The sequence below is a fragment of the Puma concolor genome, chromosome B2 (assembly GCF_028749965.1).
Source record: "Puma concolor isolate L17-30 chromosome B2, mPumCon1.1.hap2, whole genome shotgun sequence".
Lineage (NCBI taxonomy): Eukaryota > Metazoa > Chordata > Mammalia > Carnivora > Felidae > Puma > Puma concolor.
The window spans coordinates 37721391-37743539 of record NC_141671.1 but is presented as its reverse complement, the minus strand read 5'-3'; the positions used below and the strand labels follow the sequence as shown (position 1 = coordinate 37743539).

Below are 22149 nucleotides of genomic sequence, written 5' to 3'. Positions count from 1 at the left end.
GCCAGTTTTAACGGCTGCATAGTATTTTACCATTTTGATAAAACCTACTGTTGACATCTTGGTGATCTTGAATTTAAGTCAGAAGCAATCACAAAGGTCTACGATCCAGGGATTTTACTGAAGCACAAGTTTGGGTCACTGTTGGCATTGCCCCAGAGGTGCCAAATGAGTTTCTTACATAGTGAGTGAGCAGAGTCCCCTGCCAAACATACCACCTTAGTACCTTCATGCTGTTTTCTCTCTGTGTGTGTGTGTGTGTGTGTGTGTGTGTGTGTGTGTGTGTGTCTGCATTGAATTTATTGTATGACTTCCTTTTTTTTAAATATAATTTATTGTCAAGCTGGCTAACATACAGTGTATACAGTGTGCTCCCGTAATTCATTGCTTACATACAACACCCAGTGTTCATCCCAACAAGTGCCCTCTCAATGCCCATCACCCATTTTCCCCTCTCCCTTGCCCCACCCCCATCAACCCTCAGTTTGTTCTCTGTATTTAAGAGTCTCTTATGGTTTGCCTCCCTCTCTGCTTGTAACTATTTTTTCCCCTTCCCTTCCCCCATGGTCTTCTGTTAAGTTTCTCAAGTTCCATATATAAGTGGAAACATATGATATCTGCCTTTCTCTGACTGACTTATTTCACTTAGCATAATACCCTCCAGTTCCATCCATGTTGCTGCAAATGGCAGGGTTTCATTCTTTCTCAATGCCAAGTAGTATTCCATTGTAGATATATACCACATTTTCTTTACCCATTCATCAGTTGATAGACATTTAGGCTCTTTCCATAATTTGGTTATTGTTGAAAGTGCTGCTATAAACATTGGGGTACATGTGCCCCTATGAATCAGCACTACTGTATCCTTTAGATAAATTCCTAGCAGTGCTATTGCTGGGTCATAGGGTACTTCTGTTTTTAATTTTTTGAGGAACCTCCACACTGTTTTTCAGAGCGGCTGCACCAGTTTGCATTCCCACCAACAGTGCAAGAAGATTCCCGTTTCTCCACATTCTTGCCAACATCTGTTATTTCCTGAGTTGTTAATTTTAGCCACTCTGACCGGTGTGAGGTGGTATCTCAGTGTGGTTTTGATTTGTATTTCTCTGATGATGAGTGATGTTGAGCATCTTTTCATGTGTCTGTTGGCCATCTGGAATTCTTCTTTGGAAAAGTGTCTATTCATGTTGTTTTCCACTGGTCTTTATGTGCACAGTAACTCTTATAAAGTGATTAAAGAAAAATACCCTCACAGACTCATATAAGTTCTTAGATATTGTCACCATAGTAACGATGCAGGATAGTGTTTATTTAATGACAATCTATTAGTCTTATAAAAAGTTCTAGTCATCTACTTATAGAGTAATTAAAAGCTTGACAGGGTTATTTAATTATTTATTTATTTATTTTTACTTCTTTGTCAGGGAAGTGAGATGTTTTCAGTAGTTTTGCAAAATTTGTAGATTTATGAGTACCTTGGGATAAATCAGTTTTGACTGTTTCAGGTCTAGTGCAATTTATATTCCATTGTTGGACATGTAGTTGGTAGAGAAGGAAGATTGTTTTGACCACCGTAAAAAGTGTTAAAATGTTTTCTCTTAATACTTCTTTTTCTTTAAAAAAAATTTTTTTTTTTATTCTTTTTTTTTTAATTTTTTTTTCAACGTTTTTTTTTATTTATTTTTGGGACAGAGAGAGACAGAGCATGAACAGGGGAGGGGCAGAGAGAGAGGGAGACACAGAATCGGAAACAGGCTCCAGGCTCTGAGCCATCAGCCCAGAGCCCGATGCGGGGCTCGAACTCCCGGACCGCGAGATCGTGACCTGGCTGAAGTCGGACGCCTAACCGACTGCGCCACCCAGGCGCCCCAAAAATTTTTTTTTTAAAGATAGAGAATGAGTGGGGGAGGGGCAGTGGGGGGGGGCAGGGCGAGAGAGAGAGAGAGAGAGAGAGAGAGAGAGTATGAATGAGAATGAGAATCTTAAGCTGACTCCAGGCCCAGAGCCCAGCATGGAGTATGACACAGAACTCAATCTCATGACTGGGAAATCATGACATGATCTGAAATCAAGAATCACATACCTAACTAACTTGAGCCACCCAGGTGCCCCTCTTTTTTTTTTTTTTTTTTTTTTTTAAATTTTTTTTTTCAACGTTTATTTATTTTTGGGACAGAGAGAGACAGAGCATGAACAGGGGAGGGTCAGAGAGAGAGGGAGACACAGAATCGGGAACAGGCTCCAGGCTCTGAGCCATCAGCCCAGAGCCCGACGCGGGGCTCGAACTCACGGACCGCGAGATCGTGACCTGGCTGAAGTCGGACGCTTAACCGACTGCGCCACCCAGGTGCCCCCCAGGTGCCCCTCTTAATTCTTCTGAGCCCTTATTTTAGAGTCTTCTAAAATGTACATTTTCTCTGTTTTCTGGAGTACATCATACTCTGATTCTTTTAATTACCATGAATTTGAAATTTTAGACAAAGAAGAAAGGGACTGATCAGAGGGTCTCATAAATGTGATTTCCAAACATTTCTAAATTACAAGCACTACCTCTTTTTTTGTTATTGAGATATAATTCACATACCAGTTTACCACTTAAAGTATACAATTGAGTGCTTTAAGTATATTCACAAGAGTTGTGCAACTATCACCACAATTATTTTTATGACATTTTTATTGCCCTCAAAAGGAACTCCATGCCCTTTAGCTATCACCCTCCCCATTTCCCCATCTCCACCCCCAACCCCAGCTTCAGGCAATCACTAATCTTTCTATCTCTAGATATGCCTGCTCTGAATATTTCGTGTAAAAGGAATCATAAAATATGTGGTGTTTTGTGAGTGACTTCTTTCACTCAGCCTGTTTTCATGGTTCATCCATGATGTAGCATGATACATGCACTGATAAGTACTTCATTCCTCTTTATGGCCAAATAATATTCCATCGTATAGATATGCCCCATTTTGCTTATACATTCATCATGGAAAAGTAGGATTCTTCAAGAACTTGAAATCCCAGTACCCTAGAACTAATGGGGTTTACTGGGTAATAGGAATGGATATGGAATGTTTTGCCCATAGCCAACCTCCCAAAAACAAATAATCAGCAAGTGGAAAGGATGTCTTGACCCTTTTCTGTAGAACTTTTTGGGAACAGAAATTGCAGACAAAAATTAAATCTATTCCTAATGTCCCATAAACAGAATCCCCCTTGGGGCATCAGGATGGTGGGAGGGAGAGCAGAGAACATAGGGCTCTATCCCACGTATTAAGTAAAGAGATAGGATTGCCACATAAGAAGATTACGAAATGCATACCAGTAGTATTCCTATATAAAGGCAAGTTCCATATCTGAAATTCATCACACTAATTTTCCTCAAATGCAAACACATGGCTATTTTATAAGAATGGGTTTAGTGATCTTTGGCCCACCTTGCTTAAGAACAGGGGTTACCATGTTCACACCCTCATGCATTCTCATCAAGGGAGGATATTATACACAGGGGTGAAGATTGTCTCTCAGGGTCAAAAAAATCTTACTCTTATGTATAAAACACAGATGTATATGCAGTACATAAATAAATAGATCGTTGTGCTACTAAAATTTCACTGGGGGTGAGGATAATTAGGAAAAAAAGTCTACAACAGCTCCTTAGGAGGGATGGTAATGAAAAGTATGATGAGAAATACTGCCATAAGGAGGAAAATCATTATTCTAGAGGAACCTGGAACAGTTTTGGCTTCATTTGGGGATTTTCCTGAGGATTTCATATAGCAGCCAGGAAACTTTAGTTCGCCCACTGCACTCATACACACGTTCACTCTCTCTTCCTCCTACCTCCTTTTCCTCTCCTCTTTTTAGGGGTAGGGTAGGAGGTGTTGGGAGTGGTAGAGCTCAAGAGAGAAAAAGGACCAGAATTCAATTGTGTAGAGAAGTCCAGACCATTCTGTAAATGGACAGTCTTATATACAATTAGGCCAATTTCTGCATCTGGACCATAACACATTTACATGATAGTTGTGCAACCCTAAACGTATTTCTCCGTATATTAGAGTCAGAAAGAGTGATTTTGTGTAATTTATTTCCCTTGGAAGGCTCATCTCATACCAACACTTTTGTTTCATCAAGATCCTTTATATTTTTCCCTTAAAATTTCAATGCAGTTAAATCTGACTCTTTATGGGCCATAAGCAAAGACATAAATGATAATAGAAAAAAACATTCTTCAGTTATAGCAGGCAAGAGTTCGAGGGTACATTGTTCAGCTGCTTTCTTTTCCCATGGTAGAAAGCTGATAAATGACTTTTAAAAGGTTTTCCTTTTTTTTTTTTTTTTTTCCATCTTCCCCTTTGGGAAAATGTAAGTTGTGATAATCAGTTACTGAAAACAAATGTTACTCATACTGTGGGAAAATGAAAAAGTCAACTAAAACTAATATTCGTATACTGATTTATCAACAAATGTTTGACTACCAGTTATTTGTCAATACTTTATTAGGTACTGGGACACAGAGGTAAATATGACAAAGGCTCACCTTCAGAGAGGTTACATTCTAGGCAGAGGAAATGGATGAAAAAGCAGTTAACCCTTATATCTCAATGAGTTGCATGCAACAGTAGAGAATGTCCCAGGCAGTGTAAGAGTTGACAGGGGGCACATAACTCAGGCAGGTGGGGCTAACTCAAGCTCTACCTCTTAGGAGCTGCCCTTACAGACACATAAGGTGCTTGAGCAGAACCTGGGTGTTGCAGATAGAGCCACAGGTGATGAGAGAGAACATAGCTCCCCAGATTTGAGCAGACAAATTACTTGGTTCCCTTTTTAGAAGTATTGTTTAATAGTACTTTAGAGATACTGAGGGCTATAGAAGAAAGGGGCTGAGCAAGTGCTCTGGTGACTGGGTCCCAAATTGCAGAGCCTTTCTGGTCATGTTCTGAAGTTAAAGGGATAGGCCTTTCTTAGATGGCAGTTCAACATTTGTTTGTGCCACTCAGGACTACCCCTAGGGACTTTCACCCCTCCCCAGCCTTCCCATATCCCAGTGTTTGCTTCTAACCTCATACAGTGCTTGGTACTTTGGAATTCTCTAAAGTGTAGTTTTCCTCCATCTCTTTATGTTTCTAGCAATGTTTAGCCTGCAGCAATATTTTAATGTCCCGTATAGCCAATGTTCTGATAGGGCTTCATAGGCTCTGCTAGGATATTTGAACTTGGTCCTGAAGTCATTGATAAAGTATTTGAAGAAATATGATGAAGGAAGGGATGCTTTTTTTTGTTTTGTTTGTTTGTTTGTTTGTTTGTTTGTTTGTTTTAGAACTCCTCTAGCAGGCAACAAGTATCAGTGGATAGGAATGAAATTGGATGAGACTACCAAACCAAAAACAGTGGGAAACTATGATCATCATCTGACAAAATAAGATGATATGGTGGTAATGGGGATGAAGAAGAGGAATTAGATTTGAAAGTTATTAGATGATACATCAATAATACTTAGAGAGTAACTCTACCTTCTGCCTTGGGTGCTGCATTAGTTTCCTATTGCTGCTGTAACAAACTACCGCAAACTTAATGGCTCAAAAACAGCACAAATTTATTGCCCTACAGTTCTGGAAGTCAGAAGTCTGAAATGGGTCTCACCAGACTAAAATCATGGTGTCACCAGTGCTTCATTTCCTTCTGGAGCCTCTATTGGAGAAGCCTTTTTATTAATTTATTATTTTTGCTATTATTATTATTTCAGTCTTTTTCCAGATTCTTAAGATTGCCCACATTCCTGGGTTCCTTGACTCATGGTCTCCTTCCATCTTCAAAGCCAGAAATGGCTGGTTGATTCTTTCTCCTATCACATCCCTCTGACTTTGGATCTCTACCTTCTTTAAAGACCTTTTAGACTTTATTTTCCCACCCAGATAATGCAGTGTAATTTCCCTATCTCAAGGTTAGTTGATTAGCAACATTAATTCCTCTTTGCCAGTAACCTGGACTGTTCACAGGTTTTGGGGATTAGGACATGGACATCTTTGAGAACAGGGCTACCTACCTGTTGTGCCTACCATAAATGCCTATGTAGATAGTGGTACCATTGCTGTGTTGGAAAAGGAAAAAGTTTCTGTGGTGGGAGCATTGAGTTGATGATTGCTATCTTAGATGTTTGTGGGTTAAAGTCCCCCATGGAACCTTACAGCGGAAATGTCCAGTAGGCAGTTGGAAGTGTGGGTTTGGAGCTTAGAAATGATTAATTTGGGTGTTCTTAGTTTAAGAATAGTAGCTGAAGTCATGATTTTGGGTGAGATTGCCTAGGATAGGTCTACAGAGTAAAAACAAGAGAAGGCCAGGTGATATCTTGGATAACACCTGTGTTTAAGGAACAAACTAAAGGAAAACAGCCATGCATAAAAGAGGAAGGTACTGATGAGGAACATAGAAAGAAGAGGAGAAGAATAAAAGGAAAGAATGGTGTCACAAAAGAATGCCCAGCAGTCAGCAGACTGAAAAATACCTGAACAAGTCCTGTGAAGTGGTGGGGGCAGAAGAGCAATGGCGGCACACTGAGGAATGCATGGGAAAAAGGAAAGTATGGATTGATATGAAGGACGGAAAAGAGAAAGGGCAATAGCTAGAGGGAGGATATAGGTCTGAGAAAAGTTTTTTTTTTTTTAAATAATAAATGGTTGGGAAAAAATGATGACTTCATAACAGCAGGGCCCTGTGACTTGCATCCTGTATGATTCAAAGAATTAGTGAAATGTATTGGTAGAGCCAGTATTAGCTATTATTTTTGAGATGCCAGGGAGCACAAAAGACAGCTGTAAAAAACTGGAGAATTGCTTTTGGATGACCCTGGTAATTACAGATGTCTTCCTATTCCAGATAGCAAGGAAGATACTACAACATATCATCAAACAATCCACTTAAAATAAGCACCTTGACAAATACTAGGCACTGAATAGCAATGACTATTTTTGCAAATAGCAAATTTTGTCAGTTGTTAAGTCTCCTTCACTGGTAGGCCACAAACCAAAAGAGATAATAAATGTAACATCTGAACTTTGGTGAACCTTTTGGGGATATTCTGTATTGTATAATTGTTAAATGTGCATAAAGTTGACATAGGTACATTGATAGCATTAGTCGCTTTGATAAATTTATGTGCCAGACATTGTGCAGAACACTTGATATGTATCAAATCATTCAGTTTTCACAACAGCCCCATTAAGTAGATACTATATTATTATTCCCGTTTTATGCATAGGGAGCTTCTCAAAAATCACACAGTAAGTCAGTGAGACAGAGGGCCTGAATCAGGCATCAAAGCAGCTGGCTTCTAATCCAAACTCTTACAGGAAAAAAATTAGTTTTGTGACTGTGGGAAAGTCCCAACACAGGATGATGCACTACTTCATTTTTATTTTTTTAAAGACTGAGATTCTAGAATGCTTCTATAGGAAAATGACATGTAAAACTAAGATGTCACACAATGCACCAGTCCTGTCACATTCGTAGAAAATTATGTCCCCTTCTGATCTGCATTTGGACAAATGATGTCTACCCGGCTGCTTTAGAGAAGAGCAACCAGATGATGAATCAGTTAAAAAATAAGCCCCGTTCAAAAACATTTAAAATAGAGCTTACAAACTGGAGGTCTAAACAGTGGCATTTTTGCTTGACCCGTACAATGTAAAGAAGTCTGAATTGGATGTTAACTTAAAAATTGGGGAATTTCCCATAAAAGATCCAAATCCCTAGCTGCTCTTGAAAAATAGGAAACTTTGTCAATCCCCCTTGGCTACACTGAAGAGAAGTGTATGTTCTCCAGTATGCCCTTCCTTGCCCTCTGCCCATGACACCCACATGGACATTACAGTTTGCCATTCCTAGTTCAGGCCATATGGTTAGAGAGGGGTCTAACTTTGATACAGAATGCTTTTGAGAAGAGGGTTGTTATTGTCCTCCTTGAGGGAGTCATTAAGAAAATGAAAAGAAAAAAGGAAGGAGAGGGAGGTGAGGAAGAAAGGAAAAAACTTAATTTGAATCAAAATAAGAGTTTGGTAGGAAGAAATGATTTCCTAAGGGTTAGGTACTTGGTAGCAGGGCTATATATTGAACAGCTCCAATGGGCACCAGTTTGAATAGCCATGTGAAAGTCCCCCTGTGGTGTTGTACACACCCATCATGTACAGCTATATATATGCAGCAGGCTGGATTGAGAATCTCTAAGGCAGTGTACAAAATTTCCAACTGTGGACTTTTTTACATAGTGCAAATGGCATGCCGATTCCATAGTACCCTGTCACACAGTGGTAGGACCTCATCCCTTCCCTCAAATGCAGATCCAACCTGCGATACATGAGAGGCTGGTTTCCCCCACAACATTGCCAACAGAGTATGTTTTTCAAGCTTTTGGAAATCTAGCTGACGAGAGATCTTTACTTCTCTTAAGGGGAGGGAAGTTGAGCATAATTTCATGTTTCAGGGATGCTTGACAATTCTGTGAACTCTGCTCAGTTCTCTCTCCCAGTTTTCGGCACAAGCTTTAGTTCTTTAATTTTAGGAGTTCTTTATGCATTAGGAATATTAACCTGTGTATGTGATAGGAGTTACACAGATATTTTTTCTCATTTTGTTATTTGTACTTTTTGTTTTGTATATGGAGGTTTTTTGGAAGTTTTTTGTCTTTTCACTGTGTACAATTTTGTTTGTTTTTATGTAGTCAAATTTACTAGCTTTCTTTCTTTCTACTTCTGGATTTTGAGTCCCTTAGGAAACATTTCTCCACTCCAAGGATGTGGAGCGATTTACCCATTTTCTTTAATACTTAATATTTTTTCATTTTTTTATATTTAAATCTCTGATTTATTAGGAACTTATCCTCATGTACGATGTGAAGAATGCTAACCCGAAACTATTTACCAAAAATGTCAGTCTTTTCCAAGCCCTGATCTGAGATGTTAACTCCTTTGTAAAGTATGTATATATTTTCATGTACAATTAATTTGATCCTGTGTCTTGGATTTCTCCTCCATTCGACTGAGCTGTTTATTCATGTGCCAAGACCACATTACTTTATTTATAGAGGCTTTATAACGTGTTGTAATATCTGCTCTTCTTTTTCAAGGTTTTTCCTGGCCTTTCTTGCTTGATCATCCTTCCAAATTAGCCTTTTAATTAACTAGTCATTTCAGGGGGGAGGGGACTGATGGTATTTTTGTTGGGATGTTACAAGTTAGGAATTAGGGAATAGGGATATCCTATGATTTTGAGTCTTCCTCTCCAGGAACATAGAATGTCTTAACCATTTGTTCAAATCTACTTTTATGCCATGTTCTTTCTTATACATGTTGCCCATCAGTTTGGGCCAGGCTGAATTTGAAGAGCTTTGAAGAGTTCAGTGCAGGCAGGCAGTCTCAAGAGAAAGAGGTTGGGCTGGAAATACATGCTCGGAACCACTTTCGTTCATCATTGATGATTTCATGAAATGACATTTTCACTGTTGCATCTTTGAGTTAGTTATTTAATAACATTTTCTAATGAACTACCTCTTTTAAGACATTTAATTCATACTAGATACAGGACCAAGTAACATTTTTATGCCTTATCAGTGATAGAAATGTTTAGAACTGTTTTTAAATCCTGTGTAGCACAATTTTTCAGTTTTGTGGAACTAGAAAAACTTAAGTTTTTGAGACTGTTTCATTGGCTAAATTTCTTTCTAATTCTAAGACAGAAAGATAGATGTTTTCGACTTTATCAGATACACAGAAATATTCAAATAAAACCATCAGTATTTTTTAAGTCATCAATTTCTTAGAAAATGCAAAGAAAATGGCAGTGTTTTAAAATAAAAACTCAGTGATGCGTTATAGCCCAGAAAATGTAATAGTTTAGCTTCAGAACTTAGTAATTATGGAATTGGGTTCACTGTAAGGAGATGACTAGGTGAATTAGTTTGAGTTATGCCTTGCTTTTGGCTTTATACTCTGGAAATCACACACGCGCGCACACGCGCGCACACACACACACACACATATTCTAGAGATAGCCTTTTAAAGAAATTTGTAAGCAGAAAAGTAAGGTAGAGTCACAAGTATCTGTTTCTGTGTATTTTAGAAATATTTTTACAGATTAAAAATTAAAATTAAGGCAACTGCTGGCTAGTCTCTACCTTATGCATTATCCTTCATTTCAAAACAAATTAATACCTCTTAGACCTGTGTAGACCATCTTCTGAAAGTAATGCCATGGTGTTGCAAATTAAACTTGCTTAAGGAATTAAGGTAATTAACTTCACAGTCTAGGCCACCAGATATTTCTCTTTGGAGAGTTGTCTGGGTATCTATTTTTCTCTAGCACTAGTGCCTGCAATAGTACCTAAAGCAGTTGAATTTCATACCACTTTCTCTCTTGGTCCTTGCTTTAGGCTGTGTGTGTGCGCAGAATGGACTGAGGGCGGAATGGAAGAAATGCCTATCTTTAGCCTTAGTGGCAGAGAAAGAGGGATATAGACAAAAGTAATTTGGAAGTCCTGTTTGTTGGCAGCCAAGACTTAGGAAATAACAGAAACTGTTGCCTCTTTTTTGTATAGATCTCTTTTTTTTCCTTTGTGGATTCTAGTCAAAAGCTATTTTCTTTGGAGTATTTCTAGCTCGTATGTTAAATGATTTTTCAGGAATTTTTCTTATTAGGCCAATATGCAGCCATAATGACCCTCAGACTGCGTCTCTTGACAGGGGCTAAGGTATGAATGTCTTAGAACTGTTTCAACCCAGGCAGAAGAAAAACAAACCTTGGTGGACCTCTTGCCCTATCTGCATTACAAAGCTTTGGATTCTTCCAAGTTTCCAATGCATTTAACCTTCAGGCATTAGAATAAGTGGGCAGAAGGAATAAGAGATGTGAGAACATTTTTTTTTAAGTTGGAAAATGGATAAGATGTTGCATTGTCACTCATACTGCATTATGACAACAGAAAGTACATGGCAGGGATGGCCTTTGGAGAGAGTGAGTCACAGGTGGCAGTGACACAAGTTGGCTACTGCTGTCTGTAGGGCCACCTCAGGGAATCATGTCTACTCACTACTTAGATGCTATGATTTGAAGTCACGGCCTTCAAGTGCGAATAAATAAAAAAGCTTACTTTCAGGTTATATATTAACTGTTTCATTGGTACTCCTTTTCTGGAGAAAAAAAATCCATTATCTCCAAAAAGAAAGCATAAAGCAGCTTTCTTTTGATCATACATCTGATCATCCATCAGAGAGGCCCATGCAAGTTCTTGAATGCAAGGATTCTTGAATGTATCTGGATGGGTAGACAGGCATCATTGATTTTGTTCATTTTCTAATTAAATCCAGGTCTGATGATCATTTGCATAGTTTTTTCAAGGTTTCCTATTGATCATCCTTGTAGCCATTAACATAGGAAAACATTGTGAAAACACCTTGGCAAAATGAGATAGTATTTTGCTTTTTGTTGAAAACAATCCCTGAACGGATTTTATCCTGCATACTTACCCACATTTAACCACCCAAGCTAAATCCCTTTTCTAAATTAGAACTGAAGTCTAGCACATTGACAGAATGACTTTAAATGCATAACCAGAATTCTTCAAAACCCCACCACACTACTCAAGCGGATACTACAGATTGCACACAGGAACAACAGTAACTGATCGAACTCCTTAGCCGGATTCGCACACAGCCAGTCTTGTGCACAGACGTGAGAAAGGGTAAACATACCTGATAAAGAATTGAACATAAAATTTCAAAGAACCGGAATTCAAAACTGATGCCCCACCAAAAGAGCTTCCTCCCTTATTGCTCAGAAGTGATCTTTCAATTTGGGCTCATTCTGAAAGCTACCATTTGAATTGGACTGAGAACACAATGTTGAAATTTACTGAAAACAACTCATTGCTTAATCTCTGGCAATTTTGTTTCATTATGTGATCAACAGATGTGTTGCAAGTCGGATTCAAAATGAAAATAAAAGTTTAAACAGTTAGAGTGTGGTCATCAAATAATCTTCCAGACTTGTAGGAAAATAAAATCAAAATCTGAGAATTACCCTCAGATGCAACACAGATTTTTATTCTTGTTCATTCCCATCTCTACACCACTGGTTATATTTGTGTCTTTGTTTACAGAAGTCAGTCAGGTAGGGGGACCAGAACAAGGAATTTGGACTCTGAAGACTTCATTTCAGGACCTGGTTCTGTCCTTTATTAGCTGTGTGAATCCTTCTCAGACCGGTCACTGAGTTTCCTTGAGCAAGGTGTTGAAAGTACCTGTCTTTCCTCCCTCACCAGGGCGATTATTGATTTCAGACGATATGATGCATTTAGAAACTTTAATTTATCCCAGTGTCATAATGAGATCACACACCCAGGATCGGTCCTTTAATCTTCTGACACTGTTTTTGAGGGTAAGGGTATCAGAAAACTACTTTCCCAGTCTTTTGTACTCCCACCAAACTCTGTGGAATTGGGAATGCCAAGTCCTTACTGTAAGAAAATTTAATTCCCTAATCTAAGATTCCTTTCCAAGTGCCAATTCTGACAAGAAATTTAATGGAATGGTAATGTATGTATATTCCTATACAGTGTGACGTGGGACTTGCTGATAAAGTTGCTGATAGTAGAATTTGGAGATTTTTTTTTTTTTATCAGTTCTCAGACTATAGATCAAAATGTCAACAGTACTTACAACTTGGCAAAGAATTTCGCCTTTGGCCTGTGCTGATACTCCACATAGTTTCTCTTTTGGGGACTCTAAAATGTTAGAGCTCTGTTGGAGCCAAAGATTTGTAAAAAGGTGCTAGGTCCCCCTCCTTCTGAACTGCAAAGAATTTGTTTCCTTATCTTCTCCTATCCTTCACCTAAGGACCTATGACGGCCTGTTGGATAGAAGCTCAGATTCTGGGTTGAGAGGCCTAAAATTTAGCCCATTTGAAGGGTAGCTTACTTACACATCTCTTTGCTGGTGCCAATGCCTGTTGACATTCTTACCACTATTACTGAGCTCTGAAGCTCCCATATTTCACCACCACCCCCCAACATCTCCACACTTCACCAACTAATCCTCCAGAGGCTCTTTAGCAATTCAGTTTGTAAGTGTTGCACACACGTGACTTGTAGAATTAGTCTAAGTGCTAAATTGTTTATTATTTTAATATTAGAATATTTATGATTAACGAAGAAATTCGAGTAGGCTTTATGGCTACTTTTCCTGATTGCACTCCTTTCTACTTATTTGAGGACATTTGGCTTTTAGAAATCAAAGAACAAATCGGGTTAAAATAATTTGAAGGTGCAGTCACAAAACAATGTATCATTTGCACTGGGAATGCAACACTAGCTGTGTGTTCCCTTCCTTCCTTCCTTCCTTTTTCTTTCTTTTTTTTTTTTTTTTTTTTTAACAATAGCACCAATAAAATGGCTAGTATGTGTTTTTGCCAGAGCTTACTTCTCATTACAGCTTCAGTACTGGAACAGAGATTAAGTTTCTGAATTTGAATCCGATTTTTCAGACTTCCAACTTCCTATAAGTTTTTATGTGCTGATGCAGGGTTGCTGTTTTTTAGGTCATAGCGATTTGGCTTTTCTAGAAGCTATTCTTTTTCTAAGTGACTGACAGGAATCATTACTCTCCATGGCAAGAAACCAGAAGTTGGCAGGAGCCCTACAACAACTGTCCAATTGGATTTATTTTTTTTAAGTGTTGTGCCAATTTCAAAATTATCTTCAGTTATAGGGCATCTGTTTTCTTAAAAAGGTTCAAAGCGAGTGATACACATGTAGTGACAGCTTTGCCCAGGTCAGTTGTGAGGGGATGGGCCCTCCCTCAGACAAAGACTTTCTATTTAGTGCTCTGGACAGAAGCCAGAGATCACCATTCATTCCTAGAATTGTGCCAAGCCAAAGCCACAACCATCAGGCAGTTTTGTATTTGTTCCTGAAACTCTCACACTGCGACTTTGATTTCTTCTGGTTGTTTAGAGGTATGAATCTGACAAGGATCGCTTTGTAACGATTGACAATAAGCACTAAAAGCCTCAGTGATTATACTAATATTTCCTGCCTCAGCCACTTCCCAGTATGAATTTTAAAACACTGAAAAGAAAGGGCCAGGGCTCTACTCTGAAGAGAATTCTGAATTTGCCTCTTTCCTGAGAGAATTAATGGACGTAGAAAGCGCTTCAGGTGAGGGCCACCCGGAGCTGAGCCCTACGTTTTCACCTGTATTGAACAGCCCCACTTTTATCCCCTGCTTTGCTGGCCAGGGCAAATTTGATAATAACAAGCCCAGAATGAAACACATCTGTTTATTTTCCCTTATCTGCTGGTAACAACTAGAAATGCTTTTTGCTTGTTTGAGCTTTGCCCTCCCCAGAATCTTGGTATTTGTTTTGAATTTGGTTTTTGGCAGCATGATACCCCTTGCGTGCCAGGCAGACCAAGGCATGTGTGTTTAGTAGTGTGGGGCTTTGCTTTCTCTTCTTTTATTGACTTGCTTTGGGCTGAAGCTTTCAGTTTTTAAACGTCTGCCTCTTCTCTCGTTGTCCTAGCTATGCTGTCAGTAATAAATGCGTCCTCCATTTTGGAATTGTGCTGGATGAGATGCAGATGCAGATTTGTCTCTCCTGTTCCTTTGTCTAGTGAGTTTCCCCAACCGGGCCTGATGCTGTTTTAAAATTCTCAAGGCTTGGGGCACCTGGCTGGCTTGGTCAGTAGAGTATGTGGCTCTTGATCTTAAGGTCGTGAGTTTGAGCCCCACATTGGGGATAGAATTTAATACTTAAAAAAATTGGGGGGCTCAGTCAGTTAAGTGGCTGACTTCGGCTCAGGTCACGATCTCACATTCATGGATTCGAGCACCGCATCGGGCTCTGTGCCGACAGCTCAGAGCCTGGAGCCTGCTTCGCATTCTGTGTCTCCCTCTCTTTCTCTGCCCCGCCCCAGCTCACACTCTGTCTCTCTCTCAAAAATAAGTAACCGTTAAAAAATTATTAAAAAATACTTAAATTTTTTAAAAAATATTCAAGACTCACAGAACTGTTCTATGTTAAAAGAAGAGGGTTATTCTGTAAGTCTGCCCAGCAGTCTAGTGCTGTAAAGGAATAGATCTAGATTAGCTTACCTTTTTTAAATTTATTTTTTATTGAGATACAATTCACATATCATACAAGCCACCATTTTACAGTGTACAATTAAGTGGGTTCTAGTTGTGCGGCAACATTCAGAAGGTTGTGCAACCATCACCACTATCTAATGTAACATTTTCATCACCCCCAGAACAAACCCCACACCCATAAGCAGCCACTTCCCATTAGCCTTTCCCCCCACTGGCGACCAGTGATCTACTTTCTGTCTCTATGAACTTGTCTGGTCTGGATAGTTCACGTATTTCATGCAATATGTGGCCTTTTGTGTCTGCCTCCTTTTACTTACCACCTGCCATAATGTTTATCGGGTTCATCTGTGTTGTGGCATGTTTCAGTACCTCGTTCTTCTTTATGGCAGAGTAATGTTCCATTGTATGGATGTATACTATTTTATTTACCCCACGTGTTAGTTTTTGATGTTTGGCTTGTTTTCACCTTTTAGCTGTTATGCATAATGCTGCTATAAGCACTCATGTGCAACTTTTTGTGTGGACATATGTTTTCACTTCTCTTGAGCATAGACCTAGCAGTGGAACTACTAGGTCATATGCCAACTCTATGTGTAACTTTTTAAGGAACTTTCAGACCGTGTGTGTGTGTGTGTGTGTGTGTTTGGAGAAAGAGAGATAGCAGAGAAGGGGCAGAGGGAGAGGGAGGGGGAGCAGGCTTAGTCTCAGGACCTTGAGATCATGACCAGAGCCGAAATCAAGAGTCGATACTGAACTGACTGAGCCCCTCCAGAGCCTCCAGACTGTTTTTGACAGCTGCACCATTATACATTCATCCCCACCATTAGTGTGTGATGGCTCTTACTTTTCAGCATCCTGACTGACGCTTGTATTACCAGAATTTTTGTTGATAGACATCCTAGTGGCTATAAAATGGTAGCATATTGTGGTTTGTTTGAATTTACCTGATCAGTAATGATGTTGAGCATCTTTTTCTTGTGCTTATTGAGTATTTGTATATCTTCTTTGGAGAAATATTCAGATCCTTTGCTTGCTTTTTCATTTAGTTATTCTTTTTCTTTTTTTTTGTCCATTATTTAATCAGGTTGTCTTTTTATTACTGACTTTTAAGAGTTCTTTATTCTGTATTATAGACCCTTATCCGATACACGTTTTGGGAATATTTTCCTCCTATTCTACAGGTTGCCTTTTTCTTTCTTGATCGTGTCCTTTGAAGCACAAAACTTTTAATTTTGATGAAGTCCAATTAATTTTTTCTTTACTTGTGCTTTAGGTTCATATCTAAGAAACTATGGTTGCCTAAACCAAGGCCATGAAAATATATACCTGTGTTTTTTTCTAAGCATTTGGTAATCATAGCTCTTACATTTATGTCTTGGATGCATTTTTTAAAGGTTTTTTTATTTATTTTTGAAAGAGAGAGAGCACAAGTTGGGGAGGTGTGGAGAGAGAGGGGGACAGAGGATCAGAAGCAGGTTCCCTGCTGGCATCAGAGAGCCTGATGCAGGGCTCGAACTCACAAACTGTGAGATCATGACCTGAGCTGAAGTCGGAGGCTTAACTGACTGGGCCACCTGGGTGCCCCAAGTCTTGGATGCATTTTGAGTTAACTTTTACATATGGTGTATGGCAAGACTATAAATTCATTCTTTTGCGTGTAGATATCCAGTTGTCCCAGCACCATTTATCGGAAGAATCTTCTTTCCCCATTGAATTGTCTTGGCACCCTTGTCAAAAATTGACCACAGATGAATGGGCTTATTTCTAGACTGTCAGTTCTACTCCTTTATTACATATGTCTGTCCTAATGCCAGTACCATGCTATCTTGATTGCTGTGGTTTTGTAGTAAGTTTTGAAAACAGGAAATGGGAGTCTTCCAACTTTTTTTTCCTACAAGATTGTTCTGGCTATTTTGGGTTCTTTCCATAAGAATTTTAGGATTGGGTTGTCAATTTCTACAAAAAAGCCAGCTGGGATTTTGAAAAGGAGTACATGTAATCTGTTGATTGCTTTAGTGGTGGTGGGGGTGGGAGGAAGGGGGGTAGTATTGCCATCTTAACAATACTAAATTTTTCAACCCATGAACACAAAATATCTTTCATTTATTTAGGGCTTCTTTAATTTCTTTAAACAATATTTTGTAGTTTTCAGTATACACATCTTTCACTTTTATTAAATTTATACCTAACCATTTTATTCTTTTGATGCTATTATAAATGGTATTATGTTTTTCCTTTCACTTTCTTTTTTTTCATTCTCATGTATAGAAATGCAACTAATTTTTATATTCTGATTTTATTCAATACTTTTAAGAGTACATGCTGTTATAATTTCAAATATATTGGAACCAGTTGATAAAGCCAGTTTTATCTTCCTTGAAATTCTTTAAAGATGAGAATATGTATAGATAACATTTATTGAGCACTTACATGTCATACACTAAGTATGTTACACTGAATTATTTTCATTTAATGTTTACCTCTATCTCCATTTTACGGTGACAAACTCTTGCCCATATCCCTACTGTTAATAAATATAAGTGGCAGAGCTGAGACTTGAACCCAGATCTCTTACCCCAAAGCCTAGCTTCTTAACCGTTCGACCATACTGTCTTACTGGAAAAATGCACAGTAATCTAAAGCCAGGCAATAGATTAAGTAACATGGAGATATTTTTCTGGTCTCTAATTTTTGTTCCTTATCAGAGTTGATCATTTTTCTTTTGTACAGAGGTGATTCTCTCCCTCTTTGGGAAAATTTTAATTTCAGAGAGATACTTTAGCAAGAACATGAGCCATTGTAGAGCCTGGGAGCAGGAGGTTCTCAACAGGCAGGAGTGATTAAGGAGCAGTAGGGAACATGAGATAAGGTTATGGCTTTGAGAGACATTTTGAAAGTAGAATCAAGAAGCCAGTTATATGTGGGAATGAAAAAGAATTCCTAGCCTAGGCCTGTCACAAAGTATATGCTTTAAAATAAACAAATAAACAAACAACCTTTTTTAAAGGTGCTTATAATTAGCGTGAATACTTTTATAGTCAGAAAGCCAGGTAAACTTTATTGTTTCAAAGTCATTGAAGCTCTGGAAGAGACTGGATTAGCCTTGGAGAGTGAATTTGCTGAAACAAGATCTGGGATTCTTAGGGAATGACCATTGGGGTAAACCCAAGAGGATGCAGGTGCAAAAGAACCTGAGAAGGAAAGATGAGACAGGCAGGAGGAGATGGGGAGAGTGTTACAGAAGGTGAGGCGAGGGGAGACTTGAGAAGAGAGGGTGAGTAATTATGCTAGATGCCCTTAAGGCTGTCAAGTAGGACAAAGACTGTGAGAAGTCATGGCCCTTATGTTGTCACCGGTCAGTCTTTAAGATCAGTTTCAGTAGAGCAAGGAGCGAAGAGGGTAGACTAAGAAGTTAAGCTGGAGATGCAGAAATGAAAGGAGCATGTATGAACTATGAGTTCAAAAAGTGTGATAAGAAAGGGGATAATTTCATACAGAGCAAGTAGGGTGAGAACAGGTGTGTTGTTTAAGGATCTGGTCTGAGAGGAAGTGGCTGGTGGAGAGAGAGCAGCTAAAGATACTAGGGAGGAAGGAATTGGTGAAGGAGGCAGGATGGAGCGGGGGCCAGAACAGAGTGGAGAGGTGTGTATTAGAAAGGAAGATTGACAGGGAAGGAGGAAAATAGTGAAAAGAAGGAGAATTGGAAGACACCATGTCGATGGCCTCCATTTTCTCCATGAAGTAGGGGGCAGGGATTGAGTAGAGTGCTCCAGGAGAGAGGTGAAGGTTTACAATCTCCATAAGGAAGAGAGGTCTACAGAAAAAAGTAATTGTGAATTCTAGTGGCTTTGCAAAATATGGTATAGCTAGGAGGTATGATAATGTGTTTTTTCTCATTTACATGGTGTTAATTAATTTGTATAATATACTTTATAATTTACACAGTGCCTTTACATATACTGTTTTTTTCTGATCTCTGGTAACCCTATAAAGCAGATGCCTAGATGCATTGATTGTCACACCTTCATTTTTGTCTTTCCTTCTTTCTCCTTTTCCTTACAGAGAACGTTGTCAGTCATTGTACAGGTATTTATTATCTACTATGTGCCAGGCACTGTGGATTCAAAAGCAAATGAAACAGACACAGTTCTGCCCTCGCTGAAATCAAAGCCCTAGTTGGGGAAGCAGGCAGGTAAACAAGCAATTACAGTACAAGTGTGTTAAGTAGTAAAATTAGGGAAATGTATGGTTTTATGAGACCACATAGGAAAAGTACCATATCAACTAGTATTAGGTTCCATTGCATGTAACAGAAAACCCAAGATAACAATGGCTTAAGCACACAAGAATATACCTTCATGTAAAATAAAGTTGAATGTAGGCATTCTATGACTGACATGGTGACTCCACAAAAACCTGAAGAACCAGATTGCTTTTATCTTTCTGTTCTGCCATCATGAGTACTAGCTTCTTTTCTCAAGATTGCCTCCTTGTCCAAAATGGCTGCTGGAACTCCAGCTATCAAGACAAAATTCCAGACAGTGGGAAGCAGAGAAATGCAGAAGAATGCATATCCCAGTTGAATTAGCAACTTTTGAGGAGCATTCCTGGCTGTTTTGCACAACTTTTCTTTCTTACATCTCTTTGGTTAGAACATAGTCTAATGGCTATTCCTAGCTAGCTGAAGGGAAATTTGGGAAATGTGGGTTTTATTTCAGGCAGCTATGTGCGGAGCTTAAAAAAAAAAAAAAAAAAAAAAAAAATCAAGGTTGTTTAAAGACGAGGAGAATAGATTTTGGGGTAGGTAATTCACAGTCTCTGCCATAGATAACCAGACCCATCCAGCCTAGTTGGTAAGCATGTGTAGAGTTAAAATTATTTACTAGCTCATCAGTTACCTCATTTTACTGACAGTAAGGAAAGTTAAGTGGCCACATTTCACATGATGAGTAGATAGCATAGCAGAAACTAAAGTCTTCATACTCCCAAATCTAGCATTCTTTCTCTTGCACTATTGCTTTTCATGTGATTATATGCATGTAGTATTGGTAGTTCAACTAATTGACAATTTTAAGATTTAGAGCTTTACTTCCAGATATCTAAATATTTTGAATCTAGGTAGTATTATATGCATTATATTAAAGTCTAGAGAGATTAAGAAGTCAGTGGGATTTAGATGTGGTCCATTGAAAAGCTTTTTATAATGGGTTTAATTTAGTTTTTGTTCAGAAACTCGTTTGGCTTTTGAGACACAGTCATTTCTCAGTGTTTTGCAAAATGTTTGCAAATTCTTCCCACCATAGGACTTACTATTGTATCATAAGTAACATTGGTGAAGGCTATTCCTGAATACCATTTATTTTAAAAACAAACCTTTTCTTAGTGAAAACAAATGTTTCTCCATCTTAGTGTTGTGAAATGCATTTCATCTTAGAAAACCCGCAATGGAATGAAAAGCTGTGTGATTGCAAAGGCTTTGAACTGAGGAGCAAAGAGTATGTGATTCTGGGCAAGTCACTTGTCCTAGCCATAAAATAAAGTAATTACTTTTTAAAAATGGGTATGAGATTGGGGCGCCTGGGTGGCTCAGTCGGTTAAGTGTCCAACTTCGGCTCAGGTCATGATCTTGAGGTCTGTGAGTTCCAGCCCCGTGTCGGGCTCTGTGCTGACAGCTCAGAGCTTGGAGCCAGTTTCACATTCTGTGTCTCCCTCTCTCTCTGCCCCTCCCCTGCTCACACTCAGTCTCTCTCTCAAAATAATAAGTAAACATTAAAAAAATTTTTTTAATGGGTATGAGAAATTAGAGGGGAAGAAAATGAAGTGCTTAAGCTTACACATTTGCAATAAACAGACAATGTTAAACTGTCTTTCAGCCACTAGCTTACTTCCCCTTCACTATCATAATTAATTTGTTTGGGGATTTTCTTGTTTTCCTGACTTGTTTGCCTATGAGGGGAGGATAAGTGTGCAATGAAGAGCTGAAGAGCACATGGATGGGGGATGGTGAGCAGGCCTGGATGAGGTCTCTGCTGGATAATCAGCCTGTAACTTTCATTGTTTCTTTTTAGTTTGAGCTGTTCAATGACAACCCTCAAGAAGGTATTAACTTCCTTCTTCCTGAGTATTTTGCCTAAATATGTACTATGCTACTTTAAAGTGAACATTGGTTCCTTCGTACGCCTATGTACTCCTAACGTTCAGGCTTACACCACATATTATCACCTGAGAGTGAGTGAAGGAAGGAGGATGGAGAAGGGGAAAGGGAGAGACTTGTGAAACTGACACGAGTACCATTTTATACTTTCCTCACCAAACCTTGAACCATAGGCTGTTTAGATTTTAAGGTGTGGAGAAATCATCTAGCCCAGTGGTTTTCAAATTGTGCACCATGGAACTCAATGATATGTCAGGGCCAAGTGGATGGGGACTCCTTTTTGTTAGGAACATGTACCTTAAAGAATGCTGTGAAGATCAAATGAGGTCATGTCACTCCTCTACTTAAAACTCCCAGGACCCCTCCCTCCCCCACCCTGCTTGGCCTACAGAATGAGATCCAGGTCCTTAGCTTGAAATACAAAGCCCTTCACCATCTGCTCGCTTTGTGCTCTTGTGGTTTCTCCTGTCCCATTCCTCATTTGTTAGATTCCAGTAGGACCAGACTCCTGCTGTTTCCTGAATTTGCAAGGCTCTTCCACAACTGCCTGCATTTGCTCTTGGTGTTTCTTCTATGTAGAAGGCTCCTTCTCTCTCCATCCAACATTGTTCCTTGTTCCCATCTCGGTTATTCCCAGACTTAAATAGCGACCCAGCCCTATCCCATTTCTCACTGTCCTTTGATCCTGCTCTATTTCTGGTATAACACCCATCACAATCCAGAATATCCTTAATGTATTTGTTTATTTGTGTCCCCTGCTCTTCTCACTTTGCACACCCTCCCCAGGTAATCTCATGGGCTCATGTGACACCAGTCCAGCAAGATCTTCAGTTCCTGCCTGAATATCTCCCTGTGCTTGTAGCTAACACA

The 22149-nt window shown here is 39.1% G+C and overlaps 1 protein-coding gene and 1 long non-coding RNA gene across 5 annotated transcripts in view; both read left to right on the top strand.

The window, feature by feature from the left end:
- The window catches only part of BTBD9 (BTB domain containing 9), a 417533-nt gene that overhangs the window by 192848 nt on the left and 202536 nt on the right, over positions 1 to 22149 (top strand). The gene's annotated exons all lie outside the window — the stretch shown is intronic.
- On the top strand, positions 1906 to 5382 carry LOC147580927 (uncharacterized). The gene is made up of 2 exons (XR_015251212.1): positions 1906 to 2102; positions 2356 to 5382. It is a non-coding gene; the product is annotated as an uncharacterized LOC147580927 (long non-coding RNA).